This window comes from Callorhinus ursinus, unplaced genomic scaffold (genome assembly GCF_003265705.2).
Source record: "Callorhinus ursinus isolate GAN/ISIS: 27379988/994484 unplaced genomic scaffold, GSC_fseal_2.0 scaffold6, whole genome shotgun sequence".
Taxonomy (NCBI): domain Eukaryota; kingdom Metazoa; phylum Chordata; class Mammalia; order Carnivora; family Otariidae; genus Callorhinus; species Callorhinus ursinus.
In genome coordinates, this window is record NW_027397068.1 from 66,743,853 (window position 1) to 66,760,877 (window position 17,025).

The following is a 17,025-nucleotide window of genomic DNA, read 5'->3' on the forward strand; positions in this document are numbered from 1 at the left end:
GTGTCTGTCTAAGTGGTGGGGGACAGACCACTGACAGAGAGTCAAGGCATTGGGAAGTTTTGGCAGGATAGGTGAGGTTCAGGGTCCAATCCTTCAAGTATAAACCAGGAAATCACTTCAAGGGGACTCATGGTACCAAGGACAGAGCAAGAGCCACAGCAAGGCATACTTGAGCCAGAGTCCCCGGGATCCTCGATGCCCAGTCACTCCTATAACACATGACAAGATTGGCCCTGTAGGAAGAAGAGAATGCGGGCATAGAGTTGTGGTTAAATGGGCTCAGTGGCTAAAGATTTTAGGACTGTGAAGAATGGCAGGCTGGGCAGGCCATGGCAATAAGCGAAGTTATACAGCTTAAGTTTAAGATTTTTAAATTGTAAGCCTCTAGATTCAAAATATATAGTCTACAGATTCCATGAAGGCAGATACCACATTTTGTTCACTGTGTCTCCCATGTCTAGAACAATGCTAGGTACAGAGAAGATATTAAATATTTGCTGGGGCGCCTGAGTGGCTCAGTCATTAAGCGTCTGCCTTCGGCTCGAGTCATGATCCCAGGGTCCTGGAATCAAGACCTGCATTGGGCTCCCTGCTCAGCAAGAAGCCTGCTTCTCCCTCTCCCACTCCCCCTGCTTGTGTTCCTGCTCTCACTACCTCTCTCTCTGTCAAATAAATAAATAAAATCTTTAAAAATAAATAAATAAATATTTGTTAAAGGAGGAAAAATCATCAGCTGTCAATAATCACTGATTAATCCAACTCTAGTTTTCTTTGTTCTCATTGTGCATTGGGTGTCAAAAAAGGTTTAAGTGTAGTATATGGTTACTGGTTACATACAATATCTACTTGTTTCTCTAAGGTGAGGCTTATTCTAACATCTCAAGTGAAAAAAATCTAAATCCAACTTTTTTAAAAAAAGATTTATTTATTTATTTGAGAGAGAGAGAGAGAGAGAGAGAGCAGGAGCAGGGGGAGGGGCAGATGGACAGGGAGAGAATCCTCAAGCAGAATCCCCACTGAGCCAAAATTAAGAGTTGGATGCTTAACCAACTGAGCCACCCAGGCGCACCTGCTAAATCCAACTTCTAATTATCCTAGAGACATATGTTCTTGGCATCTTTTCTTCTTGGAAGAGAAAAAAAAAATTTGGGGGGTGTGTTCTTTTGGTTTCTTTTTATTCTCATTTTTACAAAATAAAAAATCTAATCTACTCTACATAAAGCAGTCAGTGCAATGTACCAAAAGAAAAATCTGACCTCACCATTTTTCTGTTTAAACCCTTCTTGTTAAAAGTCACCATCAGCATTTGAATGTACTCCTTTATGGCAGCTTACCAGAACTGCCAGGAACTTGGGAATGAAAACCCAGGCTTACCCCCCACCACTCTTTTAGTTCCTCTTACGATCATGCTCTTTCTTTCCTCTGACCTTTGAACATACTCTGACTGTCCAGAAAATCTTTCCTTTCTTTTCCATCTACTTAGCTCCAGTACACTCTTCAATCTCAACCGAAGGGAAGGCCTTTCCTGACTCTTCCCCTACGCTAGGTTAGGTCTCCGTCTTAGTCCGTTATGACTGCTGTAACAAAAATACCATAGACTGGGTGGGTGGCTTATAAACAAGAGAAATTTATTTCTCACATTTCCTGAGGTTGGAAGGTCCAAGATCAAGGAGGTGGCGGATTTGGAGTCTTGTGAGAGCCTGCTTCCTGGGTCACAGATGCCCCCTTCTCACTGTGCTGTGTCTCACGTGGTGGAAGGGCGAGGGAGCGCCCTGGGGCCTCTTTTATAAGGGCACTAAACCTGTTCACAAGGGCTCTGCCCTCCTGGTCTAATCACTTTGCAAAGGTCCCATGTCCAAATATCATCGCATTGAGGATTGGATTCCAATATATGAGTAAGGAGACACAAATATTCAGTCAATGGTCGTCTCCATGATGTATCTACTCATGGTCAGGTATGGTGGGGATAAGGATCTATAAAATCCAACACACTTGATTATTATTGTTTAATTTTGTTTTCCCCACCAGACTTGGTGCTGTAGGTGCCAAAAGAGCAAAGCTCCTTTCTGACATCTTCTTAGATGAGTCCTCTGTGCCTAACAGAATCTGGCACCCTGTATAAAAATAAACCCCGGTGTGAATGAATGATTGATGTGTGTATCACTGGGGCTGCCTTTTTTCAACCTCTATTCTGCCCCCTTTTCCCACAGCCCTCTGTATTTTGAAGCCAAATATTTTTGTAAAGGTCAATTTACATCAAATTTATAATCTTTCTGGTAACCATCTAACCAGCACACTCTGGTGCTTATAAATGAAAGCTTTTTATGGCCTTTATCTTTCAAACTCATTTTAATATTCTAAGAACATTTTAAAACAGAAATATGTAGTCACTTTTAACAATTAGAAACGTGTACTTATTATTTTCCAATTCTGACTTTAGTGATTAATTATATGATCTTAGTGAACATTTAAAAATAATAAATGGAAGTATTTAATTAATGCATTTTGATATTACATTATGATAAGAGAAAGGCTCATTAAGAGTATTCTAGGATTTTAAAATAATTTTATTTTTCTTTTAACTTTAATGATAACTAAGGTCTGAATTATTGAAAGTTATATTATCTCATAGTCATATGCACAGATCTCATTCATGCTTGCATTATTCAATCTGCCTGAATAAACCTGTCACTTTTAATAATATGCTTAATATTTCAGCATCATCAATTATTTCCACCTGGTAGTCTTTTGCCCTGTAAAAGTTATTAAATCAATGATGTCTCACAGCAAAAGATTATGCTAAACACATTTCAAATGAATTTAAAGAACAACTGGTAAAGCACTTAAAAATATAATATAGACTTGTTATAAAATGGGAACTACAGAAAAAATGAAAAATAGATGTAATCATCATCTCCTAAATTGACACATAGTGCTTATGTGTAAATATGCGAAAGAGAATTATCAGTATGGAAACCAATTACATGATGCTAAATCACATTTTAAAACATCATTTTATCTGTCTGACATGTCTATTTCTCTTAAAATCTTGTTAAAAACTATTGTAAAAAATTTTTGAAGTACGTTATAAAGTATTTTGCAAAAGGAATAAAAAAATAACTCTGTCTGCTCCCTGTCTTTGATGAAAGGTTGATTATCCTAAATATAATTGTTGTCTGGGAATAGATACATTATCATTTTCTTCCTATGACTCACTTCTACATCATATATAGCCTGAGGTTTTTTTTTTTTTCTTTCTCTTTTTGCATCTGAGATGGCACTCATAGCCCCAGGAGAGGAGAGCAAAGAAACCAGTAGTCTCTGAAAGGTCAGGCTTAGTCATAGATAAAGGAGATAGACGTCTGTGGGGTATGGTTTCAGAGGCATCTAGCAAGGTTCATTTTCCCAAAATATCTTCCCATCAATACCAAAATTTATTCCACAAGATATATTACTTTACTTCACTTAGGGATAAGGCCAAAAATAGGGGTTCTTTCAAGACATGACACTTTGACTTAAATTTAGAGTGATGTTTACTGTCAAAGTAAACCCCTCTAGATAGACGCAGATTGTTTTGTATAGGGAAAGGCAGAGAGGAGAGGGAGCAAGATACAAAAATCCTGAATACCCAAAATGGATAGAGTTGGTGGGAGGGTATCAAACCTAAGGGTCCTGTGACGGGAGACAGATACACCTGGGCTTAGGTTACCTAGCCTCTGTGAGTCTCGTGAGAAACGTTTTTAAAATGAGAGTCAAAAAAGTGCCAGTTTGGGGGGGGGGCTTCTTGGAGAAGAAAAGGGGTTACATGGTTCAAATTAGTCCACACCATGTAAAAGCTTAGCTTAGTGCCTAACACATAGAAGGCACTCAATTATGTTAGTTGCCATAATTATTCTCATTTCTGAAAGTAAAATAGAAAAATTCTCATGGCAAATACACCAAGTATACATGGCTGTATACCTGGAAAAATCATGAAGGAAGGTTAATCAGATTAGAGTCCATTAATGATTGCATCTGCTGGTCCTACGATGATTGTTCGAGTTGTGCACTTACTCCTGCCAGTGTTCACAGATCCACTCCACATCTAGTCTGTGGAGGAGGCAAAAAACATTTTGCTCTGACTTTTTATATAAACCTGAAGAAAGTTTTATTCTCAGAGCAATTCAATTCACTGAAAGTTATGTTTGACACCTGCTAGAGACTGCCAGGCAGAATATGCTAGATTTAAATAAGTGGTGCTTTTATTAATGAGTCCACAGGAATAAAGCTTTTAATTAAATAAATCATAAATTATGGTTAGGATTGGGGGATAAATCCTCACATAACATACGTAAACAGGATACTGAAAGACAGAAAAATAATCTACTCTTAGAGATGCTAGTACATGTGTAACTAATGTGACAGAAGCCCCCTCAGAGAGCCAAAGAAAGGGAATTACCATGAGGCAAACTGTGATATATAATGCCACTTAGCTCAGGAAGAAGCCTGCATGAATTACAGGAAAATGTCCAAACAATAAGAATTAGACCATTAGGTATTTTGAGCCATGTCCATGGAAAAGGCACCCTACTTTGCAACAGTGGAGAAGCATGAATCATGCCCTCACAGCTGAATACCAAACTTAGAATAACCATAAGCCCCCCTGCCTTCTTTTAACCAAGCTCTATGCTCAACAAGGGGCTTAAACTCACAACCCTAGGATCAAGAGAAACACACTCTACCAACTGAGCCAGCCAGATGCTCCCACCAGCACACTTTTGATTATAAATTTGGTTTCTCTATAAGGTTTTCCTACCTAGGAGAAATGCACTGGTTAAGGAAAAAGAGTATTTAATTCAGTTGACAGTTTATTTTTTAAGTGAAGTGAAAATATTCATACCCAACTCATCTCAAGGAAACAGATAGTATGTGAAAGGAAAGCAAACCACAATTTGTCTTTAGTTGAATTTTGATTCCCCAAAACCAGACATCTATTAAGTTAACAAGACCACATGGAAAGTACATGATTGCTATGTCAGGAAGCCCACATACTTGAAACCGAAACAGAGGAGTCTGTTCTCTCACTCCCTTCTCCAGCCTAAATTCCAAACCCAAGTCTTGAAATTACCACTTTCCTACACTAAATAAACAAACAGGAGGAAAAGAATAAGAGGAAGTTACTGCTGAGAAAGAATTGTAATTCATATAGAATTTTTGGTTAACTTTAAGGTAAACTAGATTATGGTATTCACTTGGATAATCAATTTTTTGTTCTCTTCCTCTTGGGTACAATTTAATTGAATCATATGATACAGTGGATTATGGTAATATCTGAAGTATTGCTTTTTTGCTTCTTGGATATCCGACTCCCCAGGCAGACATTTCACAGTTTTCCTCATCCTTAGCCCTTCCTGACTTGCTACAGGGCAGGCTCCCTCTTCTTGTGTCCTCCTGGACTTACTCAAAATTAAGGGGAGACATCTTTAGGAATAGTATCCCAGGGACTTACTTAGAGGAGGAGTCTTTCTAAAATATTGTCATTAGAACTATGTATTTTAACTATCTTGGAACTATATATTAGAACTAGTATTAGTAATATACATATGCACAAGATTTCTGTTTACACATTTCATACTTATTAGTAGCACTTCCCACCTTTTCTTGAGGTGACATATATTTTTAAAACTATTCTATAAGCCTTATTTAAACATCAGAAGATTCTCAACTATGGAGGTTTTCTTTTTTACCCCAAGGAATGTAGTAAACAAAGAACTGGTCCATTTGTGAGGATTGAAGAAATGCACTTTTAAAATCACAACATCTGGATACTATCCCTGCACATACAGAATTTTCCAATGTTTGAATATAATTCAATATCAAGATAAGGCAACTTTCATATTGGGAACAAACACATTTTAACCTTTGAGATTTTCAAAGGGCTTCAGGGCATCATGAATACCTGGACGTTCATGATTTGATTCCAGTATTATTTACTGGTTCCAGAAGAGGCTACTGAGAGGTTGAAGGCTCACCAGAGACTTGGGCAAACTTAAAGAGGTAAGGGTCTGTAGCTGGTGTTCAGGGTCTGCCAAAGAAGTTTGGGACTCGTAGAGTCAAGAGACCTATATCCTAGGCATAAAAATAAACAAAAAATAGACTGGAATTAGGAGAAACTAACACCCTGCTTCTAATCCTGTCAATCACTACGTGATAAAAATAGAAACAATTGATAATAAAAGAGACTCACAAGAAATATAGATGAGTTATAAAATTGGATTACATACTAGTCCCCGAAGCAAATCTCAAAAAATCAATCTCATGTATGGACCTTCTCACTGTATTTTCTATGTAAAATAAAGTTAAAAGTCAAGAGCAAAAGGGTAGACTCAAAATTCTATTCATTTAGAAATGTTAATGTATTTACTTGTAAATAATTTGTGGGATCTAAAAATAAATAGTATTGGGAATAATAAAACATTGAGAATGAAACAAGAGTGAAAATAATACATATTAAAACTTTTGGCCTACTGCAGATATGGTATCGAGAAGGAAATATATTGCCCTCATTGTATATGTTAATAAAAGCACGATTGAAATTTATTTATTTATTTCACTCAAGAATATAGAATCAGAACAGTGGCAGAGATGCAAAAACATAAAAGGAAGGAAACTGCCAAGGACAGGAGCATACATTAAGATAGAAATCAAAGGAGAATCATTCCAAAAGTTAAAAGCTGATTATTTGAAATTGGTGATTAAAATTTATTTTTTCAACAGGATTCATAAAGACAAAGGGAATTCTCAAATAAATTATATCAGGACTGAAAAAGAAAAAAAGAACTGTAGATAAAGCTTAAAAGAATTAGAAGAGCACATCATTACTCCCTTTATGACAATGAATTTTAAACCAAATGAAATACATGTTAATAAAAATTGGTTCAAAAAAAGTAAATTAGAACAAATAAATAAGCACTACTGAAACCAAATGTGAGCTCAAATATCTATCCGGCAGGACTCTGATGGCAGGGAATGGCAAACTCGTAATTCAAATATTCTTGCCCACTGAAAACAACTAAAAAAGTTGCGGAAGATATTTTTTAACCCGTTTAAGGAAATAACAAGACAGGGTTGTCCCATTAGACTTCATTTACAAAAAAGTAAGTTCAAAGGCAAAATTATTAAGGATTTCAAGAGACTGAAAACAGAGCATTAAGACATTCTGGACCTCCTGAGTGTTGAGCCCTACATGCAGGTCAACACCCATGAAGATGGCCTCCACTACAGAGTCCCTCCCAAGACCATCCTTGAGGATGGGACCACTTTTATCCTAAGGTTTTTGGTTCCTTGGGAGAATATAGCACATAATCTGATTTGCTTTTAATAAATACCACTTTTATACTTGGTAGAAATTTGATGGAAGTGGAAGTAGGGAGACCAATTAAGAAGCTCTTGAAATGGTCTTACCATTAGTGAAAATTTTCTCTGCCATTGATTCCAATATCACGAAAAATTTGTCACTAGAAATCCCTTGAGAATGCTTTGATTGTCAGTCCTCAGAGATCAAATTCCCATGGAACATACTTCACTGGCAAAAATAACATCAAAGTATGCCTTTCGTTTTATTCCATATTCCTTTTTCTTATGGCTATTGAATAGTAGCATCAGGCCCCTGACTATGAATTCCATAAAACACTGAAACCATTTTCAACTAAAATAAAACAGGAATAGGCTAAAAATTTCTATAACAGAGATTTTACTTCATAAATATTTTCCATTGCTATTGAGGCAATTCTTCAAATCGACTACATCTCCAAACAGCTTCGATAGCCGCTACAACACTGCCCAAGATCCGTTTTAGTTTCTGTGGACTCAGCATCTATAATAGCATACAAGAGGGAGAGAGAAAGAGCAAGAGCGCACAGCTGTCTTCATAAACGAGGACACAACTACCTTCTGCGGAATAAAGCCCCAGCTCTACGGAAGTAAACATGAAATAGAAAGTTAAAGCCAGTATTTTTCAGGTGAATACACTGCAGTAGATGTCACTCTGTTTCTTTCCCTTTTCTTTTGGGAGAAAGGAAAGAGTCCTCAGGCAAACAACGAGCTAACTAATGCTGGTGTTTTATTCAAGTGGATTTTGAAGGGAGGACAGAACACCAGAGATGTAAAATCTATGATTTTACAAAATTTATGATTCTGTGCAAGTTCACAGAGATTGAAAGGGAAAGAAACACTACCATTTCGGTTTTGAATTCATGGTAATTTCGGAGATAATCTAATCAAAACATTCTACATTACAGATGAGTTCAAGTCATAGAGGCACAAGTGACTTATCCAAGGATAGTAATCAAGTCCATTTCTTAAAAAGAAAGACTTCAGGGCGCCTGGGTGGCTCAGTTGGTTAGGCGGCTGCCTTCGGCTCAGGTCATGATCCCAGGGTCCTGGGATCGAGTCCCACATCGGGCTCCCAGCTCAGTGGGGAGCCTGCTTCTCCCTCTGACCCTCTCCCCTCTCATGCTGTTTCTCTCTCGCTCGCTCTCAAATAAATAAAATCTTTAAAAAAAAAAAGAGAAAGACTTCAATTTTGCATATGCGAAATACAGGTGTAGATGATTTAATGAAAGAATTTTTTTTAACATTTATTTATTTCTATTTTAGAGAGAGAGAGAGAGAGCAAGTAGGGGGAGGGACAGAAAGAGAGGGAGAGAGAAAAAATCTCAAGCAGACTCTGCACTGAGTGTGGAGCCTGACGCAGGGCTCAAGCCCAGGACCCGGAGATCATGACCTAAGCTGAAATGAAGAGTCAGGTGCTGACTGAGCCACCCAGGCGCCCCTAATGAAAGAATTTGTTAACCAGGCTTTATTCTTATTCCTAGTTTATTATCAATTCTTAATAGTACTGGACTATACAGATGGTTAAATACTAAAAAGGAAAAAAAATCTACTAAAGTATTTCAGGGCTGTTACTGTGTTATAATTTTTTTAAGGATTTACAAAGACAAAAATCTGTTTTTACTATAACAATTATTGTGCCTACAAACTTTTGAAAAGATCTAAGATGATACTACAAATTTTATAAAAACTGTCCACATTTAGTGGTGCTACATATAAAATACATTATATATATTAAATATCACTAAAGTGATATCTATAGATGTATACATGTATAATATATATAATGTGTGCATAGGTGTATTATATAGTATACTAGGCAGAGATGATTTTATATGTTTACATATAGCTGAAATCTATATATATCACTGCAGATTTGCCTTTTCATAGGCAGAGAAGTTTTATAATTTACCATGAGATATCTATTACAAAGAATGACGGTTCCATGAATTTAAGCTTGGCTATCCAACTCTACCTTGGATTTAAGAAACACATTTTGGTGATTCATCCATATAGTGAAGAGTAATATTGACAATAAAGTGACTTCAGGCTACATAAACCCATAAATAAGGGGAAATCAAACCTTTCATACAAGTAATCCACATAAGAAATCATTTTGTAAAATTGGAGAAACCTATCCTAAATTGGTATGAAGGGTACAAGTTCTAAAAAAAGGAAAAATAAATGTTCGTAGTTTCCATTTTTTGACACATTCACACGGAGTTCTCCCTCCTCGCCTCAAAAAATATTTTGGAGTTTTATAGTGCCTGGCATAAATTTTCTTCCAGTTCCTTGTTTTTTGAAACATACTCAGTAAAATGTGATTAACTGATTAGTTAATGGGAAGCAATCATTTGTTTTCCACAATTAACCATACTGGCAAGAGCAGCACTTCTCAAAACTTAATGTGCATATAAATCACCTGGGGATCTTATTAAACTATTGATTCTGATTCAGTAGGTCTGAGCGAAGACTTCACATTTCTAACCAGTTTCTGGGTCCTGCCGGCCAGCAGACCACACATGTTGTACAGAGGGACTAGAATACTTACCCATAGTTATTGGTTTCTGTTTCCTCTCTCACACAGGCACTCAACAAACACAGACTGAGCATGAACTGTGAACCAGTCACTGTGTCCTCCAACAAGTACATTTAAGTGTAAATTCAGCATTTGCAAATTTATCGCAGCGTTGTTAACAATAGCCAAGGCATGGAAGCAACCAAAGTGTTCATCAATGAATATATTTCTTTATAAAGAAATATAAAGAATATAAAGAGAAATATAAAGAAATTATATATATACATAATGCGATATATATAAAAAACAGAATGTTATTCAGCCATAAAAAGAAAAAAGTCTTGCCATTTGCCACACGACATGGGTGAAACTTGAGGGCATTGTGCTAAGCCAGGGAGAGAAAGACGAATATTGCGTGATCTCACTATGTGGAATCTAAACAAAACAAAACAAAACAAAATAAAACAAAAAACAAAAACAAGAAACAAGCTCATAGATACAGAGAATAGATTGGTGTCGCCAGACATGGAGGGTAGGGAGTGGGCAAAATAAGTGAAATGGGTCAAAAAAGTACAAACTTCCAGTTATAAAAAAATAAGTCATGGGGATTTAATGCACAGCATGGTAGCTATAGTTAACAATACCGTGTTGTATATTTAAAAGTTGCTAAGAAGAAAAGCAAACTCAAGGGTATATTAAAAAGATAATTACTATAATAAAAAAATAAAAGTTGCTAAGAGGGTAAATCTTAAAAGTTCTCATACAAGAAAAAAAAAATTGTAACCGTGTGGTGATGGATGTTACTGAGGTGATCATTTTGCAATACACACAAATATCGAATCATGTTGTATACCTGAAACTAATATAATGTCATATGTCACTTATATCTCAATAAAAATAAATTAAAACTTTTTAAATAAATTTAAGTGTAAGTGGGCTTTTGAAGTTCTTTTTCCTCTATGTTGTACTTATTTCATTTCAGTTATGGAAACTCGGTTGCAAAATGCCTTAGGGAAAATGTGAGTTAGGAGTATTTGCTAGACTTGCTTGAGAATAAGTAATTCATCATTAAGTTGACTAAGCACCATTTAAATTCTGGAGGAAACAATCCTCATAAAGTATTACTAAAAGGAATGTCTTCCATTCTCCCTGCGAACAGTATAAAAACACAGCCCAGCCTGGCAGTTCAGTCAACCAAAGTTCATTTTCTTCAACCCTTTGAACCCTCCCAACTTTTCTTAAAGTAAGAAAACCCTATGGAAAGAAGATAGGCTTTGGAGAGAATTTGGGTTTATATACAACATAGTCCACTTACTTGTGTGATCCTAGGAGATGTACATCAACTCCCTGAACCTTGTTTATCTGTGAACGTGGGTTAATAAAAATAGTTTACATTCATTTAAAACACACCTGTTGAACAATTCCAATGTGCAGGCACTGTTCTGGCCCTTGGGATGGATCTGTGAACACATAAGCATGGACTTCACCCTCATATGTCTGTTGCGTGGTAATAATGCATATCACTAGGGCCTGGCACATACCCAACACTCAAAAACGGCAGTAATTAGCTTTATTTAGTAGTTATCAACTCTTCAATGCTCTCCAGGTAATTCCTAGATAAGTAGAAGTGCCATTTTCATACACTTTCAGAGAGCTCTCACCTACACAGTACTTAACCATGAGCCAGGCAGGGTTCTAAGTGCTCTAGGCAGGGGTCTATACTCCTGTAATCCTCACCAAAGTCTGAGGCAGGCTATTATTCTCCGTTTACAAGGATGACAACCCTGGGGTTTAGAGAGGAAATGGAGGCATTTCCCAGGCCTTGGAACTGCTAAATAGAGCTGGGATCTGAACTCAGAGAGTTTGGCTCCAGAGACCCTACTTTTCACCACAACACCTTAGGGTAATGAAATTAGAACCATTTTAAACAAATTCAACAAGTTTGACTTCGTGATTGGAAGCATCCATGCCAAACAGTGTATTAGATAGGTTTATTATGCCCTCTGGTGGAAAACCAAAGAAAAGGAGCATTACGTGAAGCAGGAAGAGAAAGCTGCAGGTTGACTGACATTCTTGGCTCTTGGAGAGTTTATAGGCTTATGAAAGTGGCAGGAAATCTTCCAGGAACAAGACATAAGAAAGCTGAGTAAGACTCTAAACAGTGAACGTGATGCAGATCCCTCGCATACTGGCTACACACAGCAAAGTCTCCAGAGGGACAACTGTACCAAAAAAATTGTAAATCAAAATTTCAAGTGATAAAGAGCAGCATTAGAAGTTTTACTAGAAATAATTTCAGTTAAACAAGTATTTGTCAACATGTCACAAAGCATGAGCATGATGCTATGACAACATCTTGTCAGGAATGACTTGCTAATGAGCATTGTGGCATTTCTTTCTTCGTAGTGCTAGAATTTTCAGGATTCATGAATTCTTGGGTCATGCTCTCCCTAAGGTACAGGCTTCCTCTGCACCCCGTACCCTGCATCCCCCCCAGCAAATGCAGGTGCAGAATAAGACAATATTTGTTTATCAGGCTATACTCTCAAGTGCTTAAAGCCTATAGGCCTTAAATGTAAGCCAACTGGTGCAATATGACCACCGCATGGCATTTTATATGAAGTGAGATACTGATGCTTTTCCTGTGCTCAAGTAGCAGAGGAGGGTGGCAAGTGTTGCCCTTTTATTCTTCTCTTTTCTCTTTCCCTCAGTTCCAGCAGTGATAAGCACCTTGTTCCCTGGAGGCCAGGAGGTGTCTAGAAAGACTATTAATTCCTAGTGTTCCCTGGAATGGTAAGAAATTACTGCCCCCAACCATGCTCTCTGCTCCTTTTGGGGTCTCTCAGAAAGAAGGTGATGGCATTAAATGAGTAATTGGGCATGTATTTTTTTTTTCTTTGAGAGAGAGATATGCAGGGCTCGATTTCATGACCCTGAGATCATGACCCGAGCTGAAATCAGGAGTTGGGCGCCCAACCGAGCCACCCAGGCACGCCTAGTGCATCCACATTCTGAGAATCTGGGACTTCATGTGAAAATAATTTATCTACAGAGAAAGAACATGATCTAATATGCTCTAAAGCTAGAAAATTGACCCTTCAGTAGGCTGACCCAGGGGCGTTACTGTTATCTACACTTTTATCTACGCATAACCCATTAACCTTTTAGAGTGTTTTTAACTCCTCCTCTGGAAAGAAAAAATTCGTCCTTAAAAATACTCAAATTTTTTTTAAAAAGTAAGTTTACTTTTTAAAAACTTAGTGGTAGTCCTTAAAAATAAATGTATCCTGAAGTTAGGTCAACAATGCACGTGCTTCTTTGGGTTGTCACAGTCTCTAATACCACTTCGTACTCTCCTCTTCTGCCACCTTGTTCTGAAGACTTTAAAAACAACTTCCAGTGGATTTTTCCTAAGTCTTGGCATGAAATAGATACCACTTTTTCCTACTGTGCAAAGAAAGTGGGTAACGAGAATTTCTTTTCTTCACAGTAGTGAAGGGACTTCTGAGGCTGTCTGCATTCTCACCTGGAATTCACACAGTGATTGGCTAGTGTTAACTCTCCTACAGAGCTTACCATTGCTTCAGAAACCATACAAGCTCCTTGACCAGTTCTTTTCTGAATTAATCACAGGGCATAGTAAAATATTTGCACATTTGGAAAAAAACAAGGGAAGGGGAGGGAACAAGAGAAAAGGTGATTCTTATCATTGCCCAAGATTTTTTCCGTATTTCCTTTGTTCTCATTCTCTCATTAGAATTTTCCTTCCATTCTCTTACTATATTTTGCTTACTCTGTGTTTTATTTTGTTGCAATTATAGCGAATTTAGTATTTTTTTCCTCTTTCTCCTTACCCCCTAGACTTTTTCAACTGGACTTCATATCAGATCCACAGAATATGAATTATTTGAGTGATTATTTTCTTAATTACTACAAGGAAGATTCATAACTAGTGCCAGTCTAAATGCCTAAGAGAAATGTTAATTTATTACATATAATAGATGCCTTATGTCATTAAAGCTCAATTCTCTCCTGGAACCCTGGTTGAGAAAGACTGCACTTGACATCACCCAGCATACTGCCTTGCACAGAGAAGGCACTCAATAAATGCTTTTTAATAAACAGATAAATAAATAATAGTAAAATTCTGTAAGCTTTGAAGTCATACAAACATTTATTCAATCTATGCTTTAACAAAATTATTTTCTAGTAATAAGGTGACTTTCTCTACTTACATACTGAGGACAAAAACAGCTAAATTCTTAAGAGTAAAAACTATAGGTGATGGAAAACTTAACATGAGATTATTCTCACCTTATCAAAATTATAGACTTATTTAGGAAGCACCTTCTTTATTTAGACTATCAAAAACATCCAGATATTTGTGAGCATTAATATTTTGGCCAAAATAAAAAAAATACAACAGCTGCATTTATTTATTATGTACCGGATATTGCATTAAGTCTTTACCTATATTCCCTAATGTAATCATTGTTACTATCAGGTAGTCATTATTACCTTCTCTATAAATATGAAAACAAAAGCTCATAGACATTAAGAACTTGCCCAATGTTAATAGTACGTGGAAAGTCAGAATTCCAAAACAAAAATGTCTGTTACTGTTCTTTCCATTTTGGGACACAGATATCCTCCAGGTGCTTTGGACAAATAAAAGTTCAGGTTTATCTAATATATGACAATGTGGCCTCTTCTGTTTATGGGTGCAGTTCTCGTCTGCATATTGGCAACATGCAAGAACTACATTAACAAAATGCAATGGATGTTTAACCATCAGTGCTTAAAAGAAAGAAGGGGATGGTTCCTTCCTCTTCCCTTTTACCTGAATGACAGTAACTTCTTTTCACTGTCTATTCTATAATCCTTTTGAATCCAAATGACAAGTTACAGCTGGACTCTTGTACTCTTCATTCTCATCTATGTCCAATATATAAAAGGATGTTGGACCAAAAAATAAACCTTCGTAACAAAAACAAAAAGGGTATTGGCAAAATAGTATTTTACAAACCTCCAACTGTAGGTTCTCTCAAAGCTTAGGAAGAAAGGAAAATCTTCTTGAGGAAAGTGAGCAGAGAAGCTTTTTGAAAAGGGTCACAGCAGGTTCTACTGGGGATGTGGAGGCAAAGCCCAAGTTCACTGGCACTTCATTGACTTCCCAGAGAAGTCACCTTGAATCCATATAGTTGTTCCTGCCTTCATCCATGCCACAAATATGTATTAAGCATTTCCTGAGTGATGGGAACACAAAGACCTGATAACAGCAGTTACCTGTCAATTTGGGAGTAAGCATGGGGCAAAGGTCAGATGAAGAGCAACTTACTGCAAAACCATAAGTAGTAGGAGTTCCGAAAAAAATTATCCAAGTTGATTTAGACCTCTATTCTTTCAAATTCTAGCAATGCCCTCTCATCTCCATACCTAGAACTTGACTTATTTTTAGAATGTATGGTAGATCTCAGTATTCAGGTACTATACTGTGACCTGTTTAGGTTATGGGGCCCAAAAAGACTCCTCTGATACTTATTTGTTATGTGATCATAGACGAACACTGTCCAATCGAAATGTAATGAGAGCCACATATGTAATTTAAAATTTTCTAGATGCCACACTAGAGATTAATTTTCATAAGACTTTTATTTAATCCAGTATATCCAATATATCATTATTTCAACAAGTAGTCAAAATAAAAATTATTAGAGATTTTGCTTCTCCTCATACCAAGTCTTCACTATCTGGTGCCTATTTTACATTTACAGTAAGTCTCCATTTGGATTTAGATAAGCCACATTTCAAATGTTCAGTAGCCACATGTTGCTACTGCATTGAACAGTACAGATCTAGACTTTAATATCAACAATGGATAAGAATGTTGAAGATAAGCAAGACCCGTTCTTGATACTTGAGACCAAAAAGTAAATAGTTTACGTCTACCTATCCTAGCTTAACACTATGTTGCGGACTTTATTTTATAATCTGACAACACAAATTTCATAGAACAGTAATACTGTTTCATCCATTCTTAGATTAAACTTCACATGAATGAACAAACTCAAAAGTATGGTGTTATAAGAGCACCATCTTGTGGTGGTGTGTTGTTTACATTGCTGAAGCCGAATTTGGGGAAAAGGGAACATGCCTAATGATCTGGATAAGATTATGAGTTTAAGAAACTACTTAATGATAGTAAAGCAACTATCATTGTTTTTTTGTGTGTGTGCAGTCTTCTTGTCAGGTCCTCAAGATGTATTATTAACTGCGCATGACAAACTTCCCAGTTAGAAGACTTGGAAATGCTAAACTTCGGGTGCCAAATCAGTCCAGCATGAACCCTGGCTAAAGGCAAGCTAAGATTCAGTGCTAATATGCTAACAGTATTTGCTTCAGTGAAATGTATGGCTGACACTGAGAATATCCACAAGAGACGAATGTATACAAACATATTGAGATTTTAACAGAAACGCTGAAATAAAAGCTTCCTTAAGGGACCACAGAACAGCTGCTACAGGACTGCCAAACCTGAACTTTCTTCATTAGAATAAAGGCCTCTGGGAGGCAGCATTGGCCACTAAATGGTGGCTCCCACTGATCAGATATACTCAGTCAGACCACATTTGACCAAGGTCAGCTGATTAAGGGCCCTTCTGAATGTAGTCATGTATTCTTGTCACAATATGAACTGTGTAAGGAATCTACTTCATTTATATTCAATCCATAAAACACAGAGTGTCTCTTTGGATGCCAGAATACAAAGATATTCCAGTAGGCTTTAAGCCAGTACTGCGAATTTCTGTAAAAAAATGAGTAATTTTTAAAGATACCATATATATCACAGTAACCACAAAAATACTAACATCTTAAAATTTATTCACTCTCCCTTATGTAGCAGACTTAAAATTAAAATAGTCCATTTTTTGTGATCATACCAGTCCCAAACCTATTTTGGTCTGAGAGCATGACTTTTTTCCTTAGAGGACATTCTACATAGCTGCAAGATGGCTTATCATCCTATACGTATGCCAGTATTGATTCCAGACCAAGTGATTACATGTCTCAAGAGTCCTGGGGAAGACATAATCTTCTTCTTCTTTTTTTAATTTTTTATTGTTATGTTAATCACC